The sequence below is a fragment of the Mustela nivalis genome (assembly GCF_964662115.1).
Source record: "Mustela nivalis genome assembly, chromosome: 10".
NCBI lineage: Eukaryota > Metazoa > Chordata > Mammalia > Carnivora > Mustelidae > Mustela > Mustela nivalis.
In genome coordinates this window covers 50,865,026-50,888,040 of record NC_139029.1, presented here as the reverse complement: position 1 = coordinate 50,888,040, position 23,015 = coordinate 50,865,026, and the positions used below count along the sequence as shown (strand labels likewise).

Below are 23,015 nucleotides of genomic sequence, written 5' to 3'. Positions count from 1 at the left end.
TGCATGGTTGTGGTGAGAAAGGCAAGCGCCAAGTTTACCAAGTGCTGGGCAAAAGGGGAAAGATAAGATGCTAGGGAGGAGGGTGGGGAAGGAGGGAAGGACTGTGACAGAACGGGATGGAATTACAGTCTGGAAAATTCTAATTACGAATTATCATAATTTTACAAGACACCACTCATTCATCCAACAGATGTTAATTTTCCCTTTCCTTCCTAAAAAGGACTCTGCTGAGGGGTGCCTGGGTGGCGTAGTCAGTTAATGGGCTGACTCTCAGTTTCCACTCAGCTCAGGTCGTGATCTTGAGTCCTGCTTCTGGCTGGGCTGTGTACTCAGAGCAGAGCCTGCTTAAGGTTCTTTATCCCTCTCCCTTTGCCCCTCCCCCCTCAAATAAACCTTTAAAGAAAAATGACTCTGACAGGAAAAGCCCATATTTCTAGTAATAGTGCTAAGGCCAAGGATACTGGCTGCTGTGTAATGAATGCTTACTATGGGCAGACATTATTCTCAGCGTGTTTTGTTTTTCTTTTAAATGTCTCCTAAAACACCTTCGTGACATGCACTATTATCTCCACCACACAGCAGAGAAAGCAAGCAGATTTGTTGAGTGGCTCACGCCACGCACATACTGTACCTTTGTGCACATATCCTAGTCCATCTTTATATGGAAATCACTGCAGCTCCAAAGATGAAAAACTACTACCCTGGGAAGTTAAGGATCTTACCCAGCATCACTTGGCGAGGCTGGAATTGGAACCCAGACCCGATGCTCCTAACTCTATTGTCTCATGAGAATTTGCCACACAGCTGCCTGACACATATTTAAAAACAAAACAACGGGGCACCTGGGTGGCTCAGTCGTTAAGCCTCTGCCTTCACCTCAGGTCATGATCCCGGGGTCCTGGGATGGAGCCCCACATCGGGCTCCCAGCTTAGCGGGAAGCCTGCTTCTCTCTCTGCCACTCCCTCTGCTTGTGTTCCCTCTTTCACTGTGTTTCTGTCAAATAAATAAAATCTAAGAAAAAAAATTAAAAAATAAAAACAAAACAACAACAACAACAAAAACACTTCTGTTAGGAGCTAATACCCAAACATAATGAAGATCAACTGTCCCTTACTTTTCTCTCCAAAATTCAAAAGGCTCTAAAAATCCAAATTTCACCTAAGACATTTGCTACCAAAATAGGACATGATCTGAATTTATTAGGCTGTAAATCCTAACTCCAACTGATGTGTACTTCTAGCCTTTATTAAACCACTTAATGTGCATGTTCATTAGTTCTGATGCAGATATATTATTTAATGCATCTAATTATTGGATTCTGCGCAAGACCTCACTGGCAGTGTGTTTTTATTAAGGGGTACCAGGATTCTGAATCCTAAGACAGCTCCCCCCCTCCTTTTTTTAGACTTTATTTATTTATTTGGCAGACAAATATCACAAGTAGGCGGGGGGAGGGGAGGAGGGGGAGGCGCGGCAGGCTCCCTGCTGAGCAGACAGCCCTATGCAGGGCTTGATCCCAGGACCCTGAGATCATGACCTAAGCCAAAGGCAGAGGCTTAACCCACTGAGCCACCCAGATACCCCAACAGATCCCATTTTGAAAAAGGGATTAGCAACCTGTAAGACCTCCATTCCTATAACTTGAAGTTCACAGTTTTCTGGTGAACATCTTAGCTTAATAGATTTTAACATTTTTGGAACCTAGGTCACTCCCATCTGCTTCCCAGACCATATTTTTATACAATGTGATCTTCAAAACTTGCTCAGTACCATGAGAACACTGACTAAAAATTAACATAATTCATGTAGTGTCTCCAGATCTTGATGAGTGTGGTCAATTTCTTATTGCATTTCTGACAATCGTCATCCAGTTGATACAACATCTGATCTATCCTGGAAGGTGCCTGATGGAATAACACACGAAACAGCCCTGGGAAACACATCTGATCCACCTTGCTCACGTCAACACCCACCAAGGGCCAAACTTACTATCACACCTGGGGGTGGGATGTTAAAATAGTAAGTGAATTCCTCTCTAGTAATACAGAATCTATGTTGGGAGGTGTTCACAAGGCTGTGTTTCAACCCCTGTTTTATTTGTCTATTATCTTAACAATTATTAAAAATGATTGCTCCTTCTTTCATGCAAATTTTTTCATGGCCTATAAGAATTTTTATATTCTCTGCACTTAATAAATGGGGGTGGATAAAAGAAAATTTTGAAAGTTTTGGATACAAACAATACTGACTGTGCAGGCTACCTACTTAAAAAAAATTTTTTTTTATCTATTTATTTGACAGAGACACAGTGGGAGAGGGAACACAAGCTGAGGGAGTAGGAGAGGGGGAAGTAGGCTTATTGCAGAGCAGGGAACCCCTGGGATCACGACTTGAGCCAAAGGCAGACGCCTAACCACTGAGCCACCCAGATGCCCGGCTACCTACTTTTTTAAGCCCTCTAACCACCCCACAAAGTGAAATCACCTGCAAGGTTCATAGTTTGGGGCTATCACCAGAGCAAATAATTTTTGCCCCTCACCTTCCCCACACAGGGAAAGGTATTAGGGGCTGGTAGAATCTAGACGAGTAACTCACAACTCATCAGATCAGTCAGTCATGTCTGGTTCAAGGTCAAAAGTTCAGGCTTGTCTGTATGCACAAGATCTCAAGGTAGAGAGCGAGTTTCTACTACACTCTAGGTAGATGGACAGTAACTGTCTAGCTTAAAATGCAGGGCCTGCTAAGCCCAGCTCTCCAAGGCTTAGGCTTAATACTTTTATAGTTTACAATCTCTCATAAATGATCAATCACATTTGATCCCCACAGCCACCCTATGGGGCAGGCAGGGCAAAGATCTGAAACCAATTTTACAGACTGAAAGCTACAGTTAAAAAGAAAGAAAGAAAAAAAAAATTCAAGGGCTGAGGTCTGAGCCCAGGTCTTGAGTTAAAAACAAGCATAGATTTTAGCAAAGCTATTAAATGTATTCACCCTTTTGTTTAGGATCACCTAGGAATCCCAACACCTACATATAGATAAAAAGGCCTATTGGGGATTTTTTTTTACCATTATATTATTATATCTTTACTACTATTATATCTTTAAGCATGATATAATGTGCTGGCAAAACAATGTATGTATCTGATGTCAATATAGACTATAACCAATGTCTGAGTGATTCAGAGTCCCAGACAAAAGGTCTTTATTATTATTATTATTATTATTATTATTATTATTATTATTATTACTTTCTCCTGCTATGTGAAGCTGTGAAAGGAACAGAATACAGGAGAATTCAGAATACAGAATATGGAATTCTGGAGCAAGGGTGGGTGTTTTTAATTTGAGAGCCAGGCATTCCAAATGATATACCTAGCCGACACCTTGGTGACCTCAGTGTAAAGAGTTTCTTGGTTGCTGGAGGGACTTGAACAACGAAAATGAAAAAGTGGTCAGTCCTAAAATGGGAAAATGGTGAGCAATCCCAAAAGGTCAGATTGCCCAGGCCTCCTAGATGATTCGCTCACAGGGCCAGGGTTAGGGTATGGCTGTGTGGGGCAGGCATTCTGTGCTCTATTTCCAAGTTGTCCCTTTCCCTTATCCCAATTCCCTGGAGAACAAAAGGAATTCCAGAAATCTGAGCTCTTAAAATCTGAGCACAACCTGGACAGAGTCTGAAGGAACTCCCATGGTGTATAATTCCCTAGAAGTAAAGGCAAAGATGCAGCCCACCCCCACCCGTTACTTTTTTGCATTTTCTACTATAATAAAAATATGTTTCATTGTACAGTGAAAAGATCATTAAAATGGGTGACGAGTTTTAAGTTATTTCAAGTTGAAATATTTCACTGAATTCTTTATCAGTTGAATTTACTTCCACAACCAAAAGAAAACAAGACATCTTATTTTTATGCTCATGAGAACAGAGTACTCTGGACAAAAATGACCTTTCTCTCATTCATACACACACACTGGAAAACCAGCAGATCTTCTAAACTTAATTATGTGCATACCCTATGACCCCGCATTTCCCATCTTGGTAATACACTGAGCAGAAACGTGTTCATATATTTGTCAAAAGAGAAGCATAAGAATGTTCACCGCAGCACTGTTACTCCTCAGAGCCCCCACCTGGAAAACATCCAAATGCCTATCAGCAACAGAACAAACCGCCGCGTCGTCACACAATGAAAGGCCCCGGGATAGTGATGAACCCACAACTGCAACAGGCATCCAAACACCACTGAGTGAAAGTGGACAAACACTAGAATGCAAAATGTACAGAGTTCATTTATAGCAAATTCAAAACTGGGCAAAACTCATCTCTCTGGTCAGAAGTCAAGAGAGTGGCTACCCTCTGTGAGAGGAAGGAACAGTGCAGGGCATGAGGCGGCTTCCCGGATGGTACAACGTTCCATTGCTTGATCTGGGGGCCAGTTACAAGGACTTTGTTCACTTCTACGAGAATCCATCAGACACCCCTGTGTTCTTTTCTCTGTGTATGTTATACTTCACTTCTAAACATACATTTTAGGCAGTCTCTTAAAATACACCCTGGTAAAATGGCTCCTATATTTTCAAAATTATTTATGGTGTGCCTGGGTGGCTCAGTGGGTTGAGCCTCTGCCTCTGGCCCAGGTCATGATCTCAGGGTCCTGGGATCAACCCTGCACTGGGCTTGACCCTGCACTGGGCTCTCTGCACAGCAGGGAGTCTGTTTCCTAAGCCCCTCTGCCTGCTTGTGAGCTCTCAAATAAATAATCTTTTTAAAGATGTTGTATTAAAAAGGAAAAGAGTCTATTATCTGGATTATTATAAATACTCCAAGACAAAGTTACATCTAATCTATAATCCAGATGAAGCTGGGACTACACCAACTGGAAAGTCACCTAGCAACTCACAGATAAGGTCTCCTGAGCATTCCCTGAGGCTACATATTAATTGCTCCCTCATATTCTAAGTATGGAACATTCCTCAATTCTTGAGCTTCCCATCCAGTGGCACTGTACTAACCTGATTTTTCTGCAAGGGTCGGGGGCAGGGGGGTGTCTTTACCTGACTTTCATCCAGCCTGGACACTCTTTAACTTCTAACACAATTTAATCCCATATTCTGTTCTTTCATTTCTGCTCTTTCATTTCCCTAAGCACTGCCTTCGTCCTCCTCCTCCCCCAAAGAGGAGGTTCAACTCACAAAGTTAGAAATTAAAGAATCATGTCAACAACTGACTACAAGCCCCCTCCCCACCTCTTCTGCAAGAGAAGGAAACATGACATCCTGCCGTATGTGTTTGTGTGTACACACATGTGCGTTTGTGGTGTGTAGCCTACTCCCCCGCCCCCACCTCTCAAGGCCTACACCTCAGTCCTTCTCTGTCCCCACTTCACCCACTCCTCCCTACCTGCCATCTCCTTCCCTCCCAAATGTATTTAATTGAGTCTACTTAACAGATGGCAAGAGAATCCCGCATGACTGGAACAGGAACAATTACATGAGTGTTTAATAAGATGGTCACAGTCCAGACAGTGGGTTCCACCTTCACGCCTCCAACAGCTCTGCCAAATCTTAACTAGATATTTAATTGAATGGTAGAGCACAACAGCACAGTGAAGAAATACCTTTACAAACCAAGTGACATTCTGTTGGTCTCCCTCCCTGATCTTTGCTAAGAAAATGCAGGACTGAATTTTTATTCAAAGGCGTATTCTCTTGATGTTTGCAGGTCTCTGTTGCAAGCCAATTTGGCTGACAGTTCACTAATAGCTTCATTCAGCCCTGGATCTCTTCCTAGGATTCTAGGAATTGTGGCCAAAGAGGAGGAAAATATAGATCACCACTGTTATCTCAAGAAGTTGACCAATATTAGCCATGAAAAGAGAAAGTGCTGTCATTACAACAAACTCCAACAATCTCTGGGCAGGGAAATTAATGGCAACTTAAGTGTTTGAGAAAAGAAAACATATGCATGACTTCATTTTCCCTGTACGCATACGTCATGCATAATCTTTTACTAGGTTCTTAAGGGATCCCTTTTGCCTAGATTAGACCTTGTCTGGTTTTTTAAAATTTTTATTTATTTATTTGTCAGAGAGAGATAAAGAGCGAGTGAGCACAAGCAGGGAGAGCAGCGGCAGAGGGAGAAACAGGCTCCTCCACTGAGCTAGCTGGGAGCCCGATGTGAGACTCGATCCCAGGGCACTGGGATCATGACCTGAGTCAAAGGCAGCCACTTAACCGACTGAGCCACCCAGGTGTCCCTGACCTTGTGTGATTTTTACCAGACTGTTTAGCCTTACATTATTAAACATATGTAAGGTACAGAAAAAAGACCTCCTCTGTGGAGGCTCATTTTTCTGCATTCTAAAGTCACGAATCTGTTGCTACAAATCTTGGTCATTTTCTCCAATTTCTCAGTTCGTTCATTCTGGATACAAGTGGCTCAAGAAAATAGTTTACCAAGAATATTGAAAAGGTTTCCACTAAAAAGCAAAATAAAAAAAATAACCTAAATGCTCAGCAACAAAGTACTAATTACTCTTCATTCAATGAAGCATACTGTATAGTTAATACAAGTATGTTTACAATGATTTTTGTTAATATTTTTAAAGCAGCATTTAAATATACAAGTATTGTTCTAATTACATGTGTGTGTTGGGGAGGGTGGGTAAATTACACATAATAATGTTACCATGTAGATTATCAAGGGCCCAGAATGGATTCAGGTGCTTTACAATGTATTACTTAAAATTCACAACAACCCTTCACAGTAGTTACTATGTACTCATTTACAGACAAGGCAACTGAACTTGGGAGAGACTAAACTTTCCCAAAGTTGAACATTAGTAAGTAAGTGGCCAAGTCTAGGTGTAAAATTTGCCCTACCCTAAAACGTATGTATCATCCTCTAGGTAAATACCATCTGAACAGAGAAAACAACACAAAATCAAGAAAGTGCCCAAAACAGTAACAAGGCTTTCCAGTGAAAAGTGAGTTGAGAATGTATTTTCTTTCCTCCCCATCCCACTCCCATCTCAAAATGGAGCAAGTACTTCCTTTAAAACGGATAAGAACACTTTTCAGAGTTGCCACACTCAGGAAAAGGGGCAAACATTCAGGTACAACTATATGAAAGATGAGATCACCCCCCACCTTGAGAGCTTTCACACTTGACCCTTGCTATAAAAATTAGATTTTGAATACCGTACCGACTTGGGAGAAACAGGGCTGTTGCCCTTTCAGGATAAATGTTAACACTTCAGAACTGAAAATCATGGCAAAGCCTAGATTGGGAATTTCAAAACACTCAGTGTACAATAGAGGACCCTGTGGCAAATGGTGCCCTAGATGCCCATGTCCTGACCCAACAAGCTCATTTTAATGTTGTATATATAGAAAAAAATGACAGTAGCTATTGTTTATAAAGTGCTTACTATCTGGCACTAGGTACTTCACATGTTATTAACTCACTTAACTTCATAAGCATGAAGAGGAATTTATACAGACTGCACTAAAGGCATTATGAACGTACTTCACAGTTATCCAGTCTCGTTACTCTATTATTACTCTATTACTGTTAGAGCATTAAGAATGTTTTCTGAATGATACAAATTCTATGACAATTGGAGCTATGGGGAGAGCAAAAAGACCTGTGTAATACTGAAGTCCCAGCTCATTCTGAACAGTTTCCCACTAATGGTAATCTTTCCCTTCTCTGAACTCTGAAGCAAAGACTCTATAGGACAATTTAAAAAATAGTTCATTGTAGAAAATTTTAAAATATATAAAGGAAGAATAGGGGAAGAAATCTATTGTCTTGACTACTCAATAAAAACCAACTATTATTTACATTTTACTTTATTCTCTTCCACCCTTTTTGGCTTCTAGGTTCTAATTTTGTTGTAAATTCTTGAAAACTGGTCCTTACCACAACTGTACCTAGTGGGCATACATAAGCATTAGCATATCCATTAATCTGGGCATTAAATCATTCGGATCAGTATTTTGGTGGGTCACTCAACCAGCTAACAAACAAAACAAAACAAAACAAAAACAAGACAAACACACCAAAAAACAAGAAAGGTATCCTTTCTTTTGAAGATAAGGAATGTTCTCCCTTCTCTCAATTTATTAATAAAACTTGCCCCCCCATCCCTGTTTTTTCCTTCCCTGTCTTCTTTGGGCTGTAAGTACACACACAATTACAAACACACACACTCCCCACACACAGAGGCCTGCATACTTCAAGTTTGCAAAAGAAATTATGAATTCCTTCGTTTGATGTCATTTAACTTAACACCCTTCAAATCAACATGAGTAAGAAAGCATGTGGGAGAGTCACAAGTCAGTGACAAGTGTCTCCTCTACAAAGAGCTTCCTGTTTGGGTCCACTCCATCCCTCAAAAGAAATTACAGGAAGAAACGAACAGCCTGTAGTCTGATTTAGCAGGGAGAATCTAAAGCAATAATCTCAGCAAGCAAAATTCCTCATCCTGATCACTGGATTTCCTGCTGCAGCATTCAAAACGAGAAGAGTGGGTGAGTAACTATGAACCCAGAGAACAAAGACAGGCAGAACGAGACGGAAACACTTCCCCTAAATGCAATAAAACTTCTGAAGGGTGACTGGATTTTTGTTTTTGTTGTTGTTGTTGTTTTGGTTTTCAAAGAGTCCAGTACTAGGGGAAAAGGCAAGTAAATCAGTTCCACATGTTGGAAAGATTCAGCCTTTAGCCAACGTAACTTGATTATAAGTAATATTCATGACAATACACATGGCAACCTCTCAGAAACGGAAAGTTCAGTTGCCCAAACGCTTTGCAGATGGTGCCAAATTTCCACTCCCTATTTCCACTCTCCTAACTCCTAATTCCTTCGCTCTCCACCCCCTAGATCTCCATTAAGGCTTTTTTGTTTCACCTTGAAAGAAAAAAGGTGGGGGTTATTTAATGGCTGTGCATTTATTCTTGGGAGCAGGCGGCACTTTAAGGATATAAGCCGTCAATATTCAAGTGTTCTGTGTGTGGACAAACCCATTCAAACGCTCGGGTCTTTAGGAATCCATCCATTAAAGACAAAGGGAACTAGAAACCCTGCAATGCCTAACCTTCCAGACCTAAGCAACAATGTTTAATTAATAACTCAGGCAATCAATCATGTCCTTTCTGAAGGAGTTGGAAACCATGTAAAATATGGCCCCATATTCTCGAGGAGATCACGGGCTTGTTGGAAGGAGAAGTTAAAAAATTAAAAAAAAAAAAAAAAAAGAGTAGTCAACAATGAAAGGCAGACTTGGTTTGAGCTTAGCATGTGTGGCACAGACCCAAGATGCTGGGCTAGGGGGTGAGGGAGGGACAAACTCCAAAGAGAAGTTCAAAGTGTTCAGAGGCAGGACCTAGCCCTAAGTACTAAATACTTAAGCCAGGCACTGTTCTCCATGCTAAAGATAAAAGAAGGTGCATAATGGACAAAACCCCTGCCCATGCGGATCCTACATTGTATTCTAGGTCCTTTGGCTTCCAAAAAAGCCTTTCTGAAGGGCTCACTACACACTGGCCCCATTTCCTTGGAAAAAAGGGTATTCAAAGATGAAGACACTGCTTCTTTCCGGAAAAGCTTATATTCTCAAGAGCGCCTCTGAAATCAGGCATTTTGATACAAAGACAGTTTCATACGAGAAACTTCGGCACATGAAGCTGAACTAAATGGAACAGGAATGATGGTGCTAGACTGCAGCGTTTTTTCAAGGCAGCAAGAGAAGCTGGGATTTTATGCGTAGGGTAGGCACTTAGTAAATATTTTTTGAATGAGTAAATGAGTAAAGGTCTATTTGCCAAGAAATAAAGAGCTGTTAAAAGGATTTTTAGCCGGGAAGTGACACAATGAAATCGGTGATTTAAGAATGTTTATATTCCACATACTCAGAACCAGGCACCCACTCTACTAACTTCTCACAAAGGGGAAACAAAAAACTCTAGGCCATTTAGAAACCAGTTCCTATCCCAAGGGTCTGTGACAGCGCTAAGAGCCAAATGAACGGGATCATCTAGCATGACACTTGAAGGACCCTGGCCTGAAGTTTCCCATGTGCCTTATCTCCTTTGTGCAGTTAGGAAATCCTCCAGAACTGTTCCGTTCAGTTGTGCAAATCCCAACGGCACTTACCCAGAGTAACGTTATGGAAGGAGCCTGAAACATACTTGTGCAGAAAAATTATTTAAAAATAACTTAATGAAAAACAACTGCTGGGGTCTAATGCACAGTCTCAGTGTTGCGTTCAGAGGGGACGACTGGTTTTTCGGCATTTTAAAATACGCTACCGTGGAGGCCGTCACGGCTGCTTTTCACATGAAATGTTCATTTGTACCACATCCGAGCAGAGATAATCTTCATAAATGCAATTCTGGTACAGTCTCTTATTTCAAGAGATGCTTTTTTTAGTACAATCATGGGGCACAGGAACCATACCTCAAAACATCAAAACCTGAGTAATGCTGGCAAACTGCAGCTCTGTACAAGCTAGTTCTATGGCCTGCTGGGGTCACTGAACTTCCCCAGGTCTAGTGCCCCTCACCTAGAAAATGAAAAACGGATTATAGAAAACTCAGCGACCCTCAAATTTCCATTCTACCCTCATGTTAGAATTTTAATACCAATTTGAGAAGCCACTAATGCTCGGTCTATCTGCCACAGGATAGAGGTTTCAAGAAAATTATATTCGCTGATGAAATCCGACTTTGAAATGCTAAATATAACTATATATATATATATATATATATATATATATATATATATATATATATATATATAAAATAAACCTATCTCTGAGACTTGCTACAGGAGGAGAGGCCAAGGAGTCAAAGGATCTTAAGATGAAAATTTAAACAGAGAAAACCAATCTCGAGAATGGTGAGTTTAAATGTGGGTGTTTAAGACATGAATCGAAGCAGTTAGCCTTTTCAGAATAAATGTGATGCTAATATGATTACATAAATGTCTCCCAGGTCCTCCTGCCTGCACCGTTCTTCGGGCTCTCCCAGCCAGGGTGCCTGTCACGCGTATCGAATACCATGGTAACAACCCTCGCCTGCCATGGCTCCCAACACCACACGCCAGGATTCTCAATAATTATTAACTAACATTTTGATGAATGATGACTCCCCAGGCTCAGAGTCACAATATGATTTTAATGAATAAATAAATGCTGGCTAGAAATGTTCTTCAAATTTTAGGGCTTTAAAAAAAAATAAAAATTGGAATGTGAAAGGGGTATTAAAAAAAAATCCTGTTGCCGACAGGGTGGTCTTGGAGAGGTGAATTTGCCTCCATATTCTAAGTTGTAAGGAAGAAGTGGTCAAAAGAGCTAGGTCACGGGATTTTTATGAGCTTTGATGCATGTATAGCACTTATTCTTCACCTGCAGTAAGAGCTCAAAAAACGGGGACTTCGAAAAATCCTCCAAAAAGAACAATTCCCAGGACTAAGGAGTCATTTGTGATTACCCACGGCATGTCCCTATCCCAACGCCAGAAACTCCTCTACGTCAGCTTTTCAGAAGCCTTCTGAGGTAAAGAGATGGATCTCAGAATGCTCTGTACGTCCAGGAAATGGCTTCCACATTAGCTCCTGGTGCCCTTCCAAGGCTGGCTCCCAGTCTCAAGCTACTGGTTTCCCCAAGTTGATTTAGAAAGTCACAACAAGTTGGGGCCTTGGGAAAATGACTTTTCCCCTTGATTATTGATGGTACCACCTTGTGGGAACATACCCCAAATCTGTACTTCGCTTGAGCCCAAGGCTTTGAACATATATGCCACCGAGGTCAAAGGAGTAAACTGAAGTTGGAAAAGGGTGCAGCACAGGTGCTGTCCTCTCCCAATCTCGTACTGCAGGACTGCTCTATAGGCAGGGCACCTTGTGCTCTGCAGGGCAATGCAAGGATGGAGGGAGGCAAGTAGCCCTAAAAATCCAACCAGCACCTACTAAGCAGAGAGGGGCTGCTGGAAAGGAGGGAAGACACTCATCGGCTCTACCTTCAACAGAATCCATGGACTCATCCAGCCCTACCTAGGAGGCAAGAACAACTCAACCCCCTTTGTTGCCAGCACTGAATACTTACTTTCACATTGTACTACAGGTATTTGTTTATAAACACTGGTAGTGAGCTCACTGGGGTCACTAGCTAACTGCTCACCTGGAGAGGAGCACAGGGGCTAAGGTCCTCTAGACCTCAACTATCTCAGCTGTGTGACCAGTACAGCTGGTCCTTTCCTTCCTCCATGAGGAAGGAAATTTAAGCAACATACCTCCCACCCTGCAGACACAGGATAGAGGGATCAGCAGCCATCTACTAGGTTTGTGGTCAGAATTAAATGGGACAGTGTCCAGCATATTGTTTTTGCACCATTAAGCATAGCTGGTAGGAAAATGGATGGTTATTTTCCCTGAATATCCAGCATCATTGCCAATATATGTCTAATGAGTGGTTAATGAATAAATGCAAGATTTGGTACAGCTCACTTCTTTGACAGAAGAGGAAACTAAGTCTCAAAGAAGGTATGTGACAGGTCACCAACGAGGGGCAGGACCAAATGCTGGCTTCTTCAAGTTTTCAATCTCCCACTACTACATTTTTAACGTGCTGATTTCTCATGTAATTTTAAAAAGCTGGCTGTACTGCATACTAACTAAAAACTAAACCCTATTTATTTACCCCCAAATGCCAGTTGGAATGAGAAGGAAAAATATGTTATCTAAAACTACTGAACAAGGACAAAACCAGAACATCAAATTATTCTCCCCAAGTAAATATTTAATTTGGCTTGAGTTCCTGGAAGGGAGCATAGTATAGTGGAAAGAATATGGGTTCTGGAAGCAAGACTGCTAGACTCTGGCCCTCGGTTCCCCTATGTACTATGAGGTTGGAGGCATGTTGCTTCGCGTGTCCAGAGCCTCAATTTCCCCAGCTCTAAAAAAGGGTGTTGGGCAGGGACTGCTAATAGTTACTCCTTGGGGGGATGGTAAAAATGTTCTCAAATTAGATAATGCCGTTGGTTGCACAACTCTGGAAATACACTGAAAACCATTCAATGACACATTTTAAGTGGGTGACTTTGTGGAATGCAAACCAGATCTCAATAGTATCTGCCTCATCGTCACAGCTGTGAGGCCTTAGTTACTATCTCTGTGAGGACTCGGACAGAGCACATAGTAGGTGCTCCATGCAGTTTCATACACCGAATTTCCGTCACTAAGGCAGTGGTTATCCAACTTGAGAGGCCCCTCACGGACGCTGGTTTGCTTGTTATGAAATGCAGAATCCTCAGCCCCACGCCACAGAGGGTAAGTCCACAGGCCTGAAGGAGGCCAGTATGTGTGACAATCATCCAGACAGTTCTCGTGGAGATGATCTACTCATCACTGTTCGTAGAGTTCTACACTAGGGAACCTTTCAAATCAGTACTTCTACTGTGAGTCTGTCTGAAACGTCAGTATGGTCTCTTCTATGCTGAATTGTTGTATAATTCCAAATTTCTGTGGAGTATACTTTAAAGTAGGATCTGGCTAAAAGAAATTTCTGTAAAAGAAAAATTAAAAAACCAGCTAGGGAGAGGGAGAGAGATATACCCATTGTTGCTGACCACTTCAAGGGGTAAGCGGAGGGGGGGGGGGCTTTTTCAAATCTTCAGACACTAACAGCTGCTCTCCACTCACAGTCCCCATGCTCAGGATTAGGGCTTTGGGTGGGGCTTCCTGAGGGGACCGGGGAAGAAAAGCAGGAAAGCACTCTGACTGGTCATGGGACCACCCCGAAAGGTATGTTTAGTGTCCCTGTTTTATAAAGGAGGAAACAAAGGCTCATTAGGACCAAGCAACTTCCTCCAAACTCATACATCCAACCTACAGCAAGATGGCGGTGCTCTTCCTACAACTCTGGGCTTTTCTAGAGACTAGAACTCGAATCTGGGACCTTGAGGTCTTGGTCCCCCAGACTTCTGGAACAGCAAATGAGCTTCCCTTATCCTAGCTTTAGCCCTCTCCAGCTGAATGTTCTAGAAATGCTCACCTTCCCATGGTGGCCCAATTTCATAGTATTTGCTATTTTCTGTTGGTGAACGCAGACTCTGAGTTGATCCCAAGCCAGACTCTAGAACACTTAGCCTTAAGACATACTCCAAAAGCTCCCAGAGCCAGAGAGAAGAGGGAGGCATAAGTAGAAGCTACAGGTAGCGGTCAGCAGGAGGAAGGGACATCCGACCCAAATACAACACAAAGTTACCTGGAGCCTCCATCCCAGCATTTAACAGGAATTCTTAGAGCCTCCTGCGCAGAGCAGGGGAGACAGCAGGAGGGCTGGTTGGTTGGTTTGCTTCTGACCTGGGATTCACATTAATCAATAGCCCCAAACCTGTACTTTTGATTTTATCAACTAATGAGACTTTGTACACAGTCACAGAGATAAAATGACAGAAAATGAGAGAAAAAGGGATCTATCATAGAACTGCGAACTGTGCTCTGTGAATAGAACATACCGTCCAAAGATACTGTTCTCTAAAATAATGCTTTAGGGGCGCCTGGGTGGCTCAGTGGTTTGGGCTGCTGCCTTTGGCTCGGGTCGTGATCTCAGGGTCCTGGGATCGAGCCCCGCGTCGGGCTCCCTGCTCCACAGGAAGCCTGCTTCCCTCTCTCTCTCTCTCTGCCTGCCTCTCTGCCTGCTTGTGATCTCCGTCTATCAAATAAATAAATAAATAAATAATCTAAAATAATGCTTTAAAGAAATACTGAGACTGGCTTATAGACGGCACAGTTAGATGCATTCTGGTACTAAGAGTTAATTTGCTAAATGAAACTATTTAAAATAGAACAGTGTCAGTAACTCTGTCATTTCTTCACAGCTTTTTTCTTTTTTTTTAAGAGCTAGTAAGTGCCAGGGTGAGATCTAAACTCAGATATGTCTGACTTCACGGCCACGGCTCTGTATCACCTGCAGGTCCAAACTCTCCAGTCGCTTGCCAAGCAATTCAGACGAAGAGCCCACCCCCTTGCTTCATTCCAAAGCCACTACCTAGGTCATGCATGCCCCCTAACTGCTCTCCTTCCCTCTTCCCAGCCTCAGTCTGCTCCAGACACACTGGCCCCCAGCATGCAGCTCAGACTGGCCGGGCACTTTCCAGCCACGGGTCCTTGGCACTTCTTATTCCCTTTTTCTGAAACATGTTGCCTGTGTATGGATTTGTTCCCTCCCTGCTTCAGGGTAAATGCCATTTTGTACAAAACAGCAACCCTAGTAGCTCTGGTCCTATCTGACATGTCCTCTCTCTTCTGCTTTGCTGTCTGTCTCCCCATAAGGGCATGTACAACACCAGAGGGGGATTTCTGATTTGTTCCCAGGGTCCCTGGCACTTAGAACCACTCAATGAATTCATGAGAGAGGCACTAATAGTAACCATACCATGAGAGAAACACCCTATGGGAATTCTCAACAGAACCATTCAAAGAGGGGACTTCCCTTGCCTACAATGGACTTGGCCTCTAGTTTTTCTAGTCAGTTTATCATTAAGGCCCCTTGGAAAGTCTTTCCCAATTGCTATGCAGTGGGGACATTGCACTATTCTAACCTGTAACAAAACCCACTGCCGTTTGTTTACATGTTTACCTCTGCTACCTTGTGAGGTTCTAGAAGGACAGACTCTTCCTCATCTCTGAGGGCCCAGCACAGGGTAAGGTACATCCTTGTTGACTCTGTGGTGTTAACGCTGCCTTTCATTAGGTCCCCCAGAAGCGGTCAGTATTCAGGTTAACAGTTTGAGAGTCTGGCATTAATCAGAACCATGAGAGGAAAGATGTTCTGGCCACAGAGAGCAGGATCGCCAACCAAACCAGTCCATGTATAAACACGCTCAGACTGTACTGGTATAGCAAATACATTTCTATGCTTGAGCAACAAAGAGAGACCAGTGGGTAGTAAGCAAATCAACAAGCAGAAACTCACTCTGAACACCTCTCTAGACAGTTCTGCCAGTTCTGAGTTCTGCCAGAGTTTATGTGCGTGTCGACCTTGTCTACCTCCCTCCGGAAGTTCAGGGCAGCCTTCTCTGTAATTGTTAAGTTCTGTGCCTGCATGTGCACACAGCCTACGTGCCTCTTTACACCCTGCATATACACTCACATTCACCTTAGTCACTAGTGAAAACAAAGGGATAGTAGAGGGTAGAAGTATTTGCTAGGCATCCCAAGTCCTGGGACTCCATTCACGACATACCAGAGGTTTGCCTGGATTCCTCCCTTCCTAAGCTCTTCAACCCCAATTAAAAATTGGAAGAACCCATAAGCACTATGAAAACGCAGGCAGGTGAAGATTTTGCTTAACGTCAATAGAATTGCAGCAGACCCCAGGGCACTAAATTTCCCATAGCTGTCAGATTTTTAGACCTTGGGAGTATTTCCTTTCAAAGGGGTTTGGGGCAGGCATTAAATAAGGGGGCTTTTCATTTTGTTCACAATGCATTAATTCCAAGTTTAAGGAATGAAGCCAATGGAGAAACATTCCATGCAATGAACAGACTTGCTCTACGTTACAGAAATTGTTGAATGTGATATATAATTAACTGCCAATAAGATTTCCTCAGACTTTTTCTTTTTCCTTTTTTTTTGGAAACAAATTCCTGCTAAAGAATGAGGCTTAGGGGGAAAGTATTTGTTTTGTATCATTCTTCCTTAAGGGGGAAAAAAAAAAAAGGATGTAATATTGACACATCTGAGCTCATTTTTTCCACTTAACTATCAGAGGAAAGAGCTGACCCACTAACCATGATGGGGGGGGGGGGGACCTTGTACCACTCTTTGCCTTAACCAGTTGAATAGAACTAAAAGTTGTGTCTCAACAGCTTCACAATTTCTAATCTTGGTCTTTCTCCAATTAATTACCCCCCCCCCACCTCAGATGTATACCTAGGGATTTTTAAGATCTTGTCAATGACTCTGATTTTCCAATGTCATTTCTTAAAGCTAAGTTTTCACCTATCATTTAAAAGTTGCTAGTCTTTAACCTTTAGGAAGGAAAGCTGAGATTCATTGTGGAAGGGAGATGGGGCAAAGTCAAATGGCCCCAGGGAATACTAAATTGTTCAGGCGCCAGGCATCAGCACTGAAGCACCCACTGTTCTTCGAATTAAACTACAGGGCAAAGTGCTGAATGTAATTTTAAGTTTGAAAGTAAGAGTTCTGTGCTATCAGATTCTGACCACAAAGGACACAATCTTTTACTGCTAGGCAGGTACTGTGTTACTTCAGGGAACAGCAAATGATCCTAATTATAGAATCATATCAAAGTTAGTCTCAAAGGCATCTTTTTCTCTCTTTATTTTTATTCTAGCCAGTCAATCCTTACCATAAACAACAAAGATGAAAAAGTTGACTTGGACAAAATCATGGACGATCTAGAAAGCAAAGCCATGAAGAGTCAGAAGTATTAGGCACCCTCTGAAATAATGTTATAAAGCAGAGGAATAAACTGATCTGATATAGACCCCAACCAGGATAAGCTGGCAGTGACAGAAGACCCATCATCAGCAAACTGAAACATAATATGCAGTTGAACATGAAGATGGGGTCAAAGACTGTTGTGGATTCAAATCCCAGCTCTGCCAATTAAGAACAGAATAGCCCAGGGCCCATCACCTAACCTGGAGACTCTCCTCTCTACCCACAGCATCCTACTTCATAGGACTATTGTTAATATGAATAAGATAATTCATTTACCTCAGTAACACAGTAGCCAGCACATGGTATTCAGTAAATGAAAACTTTTGTTGCTATTGTAATAAACCAAAAAGGGGTGGGCAGACGGGGGAGAGATGGAAGGCTAGAATAAGGTCATCTTTCCAGAACAGAAAGACAGGAACGGTTAAAGGGGCATTTCTGAGCTCTCGATTGTTGATTGGTTGTGAAGGTATTGACAGATGCATCAAAAATGCCAAAGAAGTTTGAAAGCTGGGTAATTAGAATACTAGCAATAGTAGATTCCATTTTTAGGATGCTAGTTTTACCTAGTCAAAAATGAAAAAAAAAAAAAAAGAAAAAGAGAGGCAATGTTCTCTATAGTAACTACAAAGGCAGAAAAAAATAAAAGCAAAGTTCCTGAAAGTTTTCAGATAGGGTACAGACATTAAACCCTTTCTTTTAGAAAAAGGACTTCAAAAAAAATTCATGGAATTTAACTAAAAACATTTTTTGGGAAATATATAAAACTTACATTCTTTTTACAAAAGCAAGCACCAACACTATACACTCATGAACCTCAAATCTCATTTTCCCATTTCAAAACTGATACTTGAGACAGCATGCAACTGGAATAGGATAGAACCTAATGAAAGGCAGAAAAATATGACAAAAAATATGTTTTTTTAAAAATGTCAGATGTCAAAATTGTAGAATAAATCCAAGGGTCTATTTCATTCCCACACCATTAAATCGGAGGAATACCATCATTTTTTAGAATGTTTTTTATGCAAAAATATAGACGTGATTATAAATTCAAATGTCAAGAAAACTATTTTCGAATAATAGTAATAACGATAATGCTTCTTTTCAGAAATCTCACAAAAAAGGTTTAAAAGTACCCTAAATCTCATGACTCTAAAGAAGTAAAGCACTAGTATTACCAAAGCAATAAACCTAGGAAAATTTTTTCCAACAAAGGAATTTTCTCTGGTCATTTGACTTCACTCTTAACTTTACACAAAAAACTACAGGGGGATAGAGTGACTAGCCTCCAGAGACAAAACTAGTAACTTATCCAAAGTAAATCGCTACTGTAGTATTATTCAGAAGGATCATTATTTATATTAACTTCATTATTTAGGATGTCCCCGTGCTGATCAAATATATAATGTCATCTTCATTAAACATAATTAAGATTCCCTAGGCAGACACACTTGAAATGGGGGAAAATCTCAATTTTTTATACCACGGCAAGGTTTTCTAAAACTCATTCATATTTAATTTTTAAGGATGCTTTGCAGCACATTAAATATTTAACAGTCAGAGGAATTTCAAACCAGAATGCTAAATGTCAACCTATTTCTCCAAAATACTTATTTCATTTGCAGTAAATTAGCTGGGCCTTCCTTCAGAAACAGGAAAGGGGTGGGGGGAGCAGGTATCTAAACTTAACTCACATTAGAACACTGGGATAGTAAAATCTACCTACATAATTAGACCATGTAAGAGATTTGATTTTAGACACCAGGCTTATTTTAGGTATTGTAGAATTCTAAAGTAGTGTGGCTCACATTATAAATGGAGATAATCTTTCAGAAACTCGTCCCCCCTTTCCTTTACAGAATTCATTCTGCATTGTGCCACATACATTAACATACAGAAAGGATATGAGAAGTCAGCATTAGCAGGAGCAGGGACACTGAGAGTCCACAGCACTGGGCCAATTAGCAATCCAAAATGACAACTGAGGAACAGGGCTCACCGTCGGACCCTAATTAAGAAGGGACTTTAGAAAATCCATTTGATTTTTGTAAGAATTACCATGGTAAGGTCACAGATCATGTGGTCATCAATACTGGCAATACCCCCACCCCACAACAACAACAAAAAAAGTAGTCTTTTTTAGGTTTGAACACTCAATTTCAATATTGTGATAGTAAACTCTGCTTTATTTTTGAACACAGAGAAAGGAAACAGATTTTAAGCCTTGATGACAAGGAGAACAGAAAACATATCTTTAAAAAAGGAAGAACAGAGGCGCCTGGGTGGCTCAGTGGGTTAAGGCCTCTGCCTTAGGCTCGGGTCATGATCCCAGGGTCCTGCATTGGGCTCTCTGCTTAGTGAGGAGCCTGCTCCCCGCACCCCCCCCCCCCGGGCCTGCCTCTCTGCCTACTTGTGATCTCTGTCAAATAAATAAATAATCTTTTTTTTTTTTTTTTTTTTAAAGGATGAACAGACCATCTCCAAGCCCCAGAGAAGCCATGAGACTGGACTGTGGCAGGTCACAATTCAGATCTTAAAGTGTCGGCAGTGGCCATGGTCTCCCAAGACCACAAAATGATCTCAGGAGAGCACCGTGTGCAAGCATATTCCTACAGCTACGACAAGAAATGTGTGATCATGGGACCTCCAAGGAAAGGCCGACTCTCTCACCTGAAGTCAGAAGCAAGGGCTGGACACTTGGTGCAATGGCTGAACCCAGGAAAAGTCCATGGGCTCCACATTTCAGGGCTAGGAAGTGAATCGCACACCTGAGAAATGCGACAATCTAGCTGGCACATGGGTTGCACTCGGGGATTCCAACTTTCAGAGAACCTCGACTTCTGACAGCTTCTGTAGAGATGCAAGGGTAGACCAGGAAAGTACTCCATTCCCTGCATCCAAGGAGATCTGCATCTGTCTCCCCCATACACTCCCCACTCGTGCATTTTGTGCCATTTAATAAGAATCACACTATTTTTCTAACGAATTTTGCCAAAGGGGGGGAAAAAAAAAGAATCCATCTTTAACTCCTTATATTGATCTTCCCTTCTACCCACACAGAAAAATCCGGATCCCTGGACTCCAAATTGCTTGCCACGCCCCAAAGATGTATCAAGTACACAGAAAGGTTCCATTAATTGATCCACTCATGACCCTCTAGCTAAATGACTCATGTAGTTGTCCTTTTCCTAGAGGTTTTAAGAAAGAACTGCAGTAATAAACTGACGCCTATATTCTACCATTCGAAGGTGTAAACCCAAACCAGAGACTGTCAGAAAAAAAAGAAGGGGTTTGGAAGAAATGGTCTCTGCATCAGGGCTCCCCACAACAGCTCTAAGGAGAAGAACGGGTTTCTGACTCACATGGAAAATATAAATCTGCAGAGCTTCTTGCATTAGCAGGAATGGGAAATTGCTTTACTTCATCAATTTTGAAACTTAAACTTAATTGCTTCTTTCCCTTAATGCTCTCTTCCCACCCCCAGTCTCTTTAAACTTCAGAAGTCTAAGAGAATCCTTGGTTACAGAGCCCTCCGCCGGCTCAGGACTTTTCAAATTCCAAAACAAGTCCTAGCAGGCTGGAACTTTCTTCTGGGAATAACATTGTTAATGTTATTAACCACCTTTGTTTCTCTCTCTCTCTCTCTCTCTCTCTCTCAATCTGGAACTGCTTTTAAAAAAAAAAAAGGAAAGAAAAAAAGAAAGTCAGTCACTGGAGGGCCTTCTGGTCCTTCCCACAGACATGGGTAGCTATGAATCATTTCATACAGTTTTTTACCACTGAAAGATGAATGAAAAAGAAAGGAGCAGCTGAGAAGAGAATCCCTCCTTCGCTTAGAATCCTGCACACACCTCAAGTATGGCTCAGGACCCACACCATGCATTGAACCTTACACACAGAAAGAGAACAGCTCACCCTGAGAGGGATGGCCACCACTGAAATTATGCCTGGGGTTTTTTTTTGGGGGGGGGGGTTGTTGTTTTTACCACCAACGCATACAGGTTGGAAGGGACTGTGGCTTGTCCAGGGCTTTTTACCACCCATGCATACGGGTTCTAAGGGACTGTGGCTTGTCCAGAGCTAGAGGAGCACTAACTCCTGACCCTAGGTCCCAGAGGGGGCCCACAGCTCCTATACCTAAATAAAGCAGTGCTCGGGCAGGTTTTTATGTGGCCCTATTAATAGCACTTCATGCTGATTCAATTCTTGCCAGTTCCTAGATCGTGTGTCCATTTAAAAGCAATAATAATTTTAAAAGTAAGCATCCACCCAGAACAAAAGCAAAACCCCCAAAAATCGGTTGCTTACATTCCTAAGGTTTCCATAACACCATGAAAATGGAGTGGATGGTGTCCTCAGCCTCACCATCAGTTTTCTGGGAGAGCCATGCAGTGAGCCACGGAGTGATCTCACATGTTAAAACACACTGCACATGTGAGATCAATTAGGCGGGGACGACCTTCGTATTTGGGAAAACACTGAAATGCCAGCCCACCCCCTTAATGTCTGACCTCCATCTGAAACTACGGAACAACAGCAATCCTAAAGATTTAAACACTTCAGACTACTGTACCTGGTCATCAGTGACACGGTGTGGTAGAGGAGCCAAGACGAGGAATTAATTGAGCTACGTGGAGAACCGGCACCTCAAAACCACACGACTCTTCAGAGCCTCTAATTTGACACATGCATGTTAAAGAGGGAGCAAAGAATGTTCTGTCAGGCTATCAGTTTACAAATCTTGGATCTCTTACCTAGAGGACATTCTTTGACTATGTATTCGTGGTTGAGAGAGTCTTCACGATCGCTGTCATTTTAAACTCTTAGAGGATCATATTTTTATTCCCTCAGTCTCTGGTGGTGAATACTCTCTCTCAATGCCCCTCTTGACAGGAGACCTAATATCCAACTTCACTTGTCTAGATTTACGGGGCGTTCAGAGGCATTACAAAGCAGAACACAAACTAATGTTGGGATTTTATAAGAAGACATTTGTTCCTCACCAAGAGAAATGAGTGGGGAAGACACTGCCGAGACTGTCCACGGGTGATGGTATTATGGCTACACAGGGAATAAACACATGGGAGACATAGTTAAGGCTCTTCATTCCCATAAAAATTCCAATTCTCACTCTCCCTGCACCAGCAATGCAAACTTGGTCTAGTTACTTGCCCATTCTTGCTCCATTTCCTCAGCTGAAAAATAGGAGTAATATTCTCTTGCCCATGGGATTGCTGTATTAAAAACAACAAAAATGAGATATGGAAACAAGCAGCCAGGAATATAGTAAGAACAACAAATAAAGCAATAATCACCACCACCACATGTGTCTGTTTCCAGAATCTTTCCTGCATTGAACAGGTTATTTCCATAATTTAAAGACATGATTAAAAACATTTCAAGGATCATTTCCACCCTAAAGCTACCATTCAATTGTTCTCACAATACAGAAAGTCATCTCTGCAACTTTTTTTTTTTTTTTTTTAAAGAATTCCTCTTTGGACTTTGGTAATTAACTACTAGCTGTCATTACCCT

General features: G+C 41.8%; 1 protein-coding gene and 1 long non-coding RNA gene across 2 annotated transcripts in view; one reads left to right on the top strand and one right to left on the bottom strand.

Moving 5' to 3' along the window:
- The window catches only part of CACHD1 (cache domain containing 1), a 206,578-nt gene that overhangs the window by 123,399 nt on the left and 60,164 nt on the right, over positions 1 to 23,015 (bottom strand). The gene's annotated exons all lie outside the window — the stretch shown is intronic.
- On the top strand, positions 3,386 to 21,821 carry LOC309842893. The gene is made up of 3 exons (XR_014299832.1): positions 3,386 to 3,475; positions 6,910 to 6,987; positions 19,944 to 21,821. It is a non-coding gene; the product is annotated as an uncharacterized lncRNA (long non-coding RNA).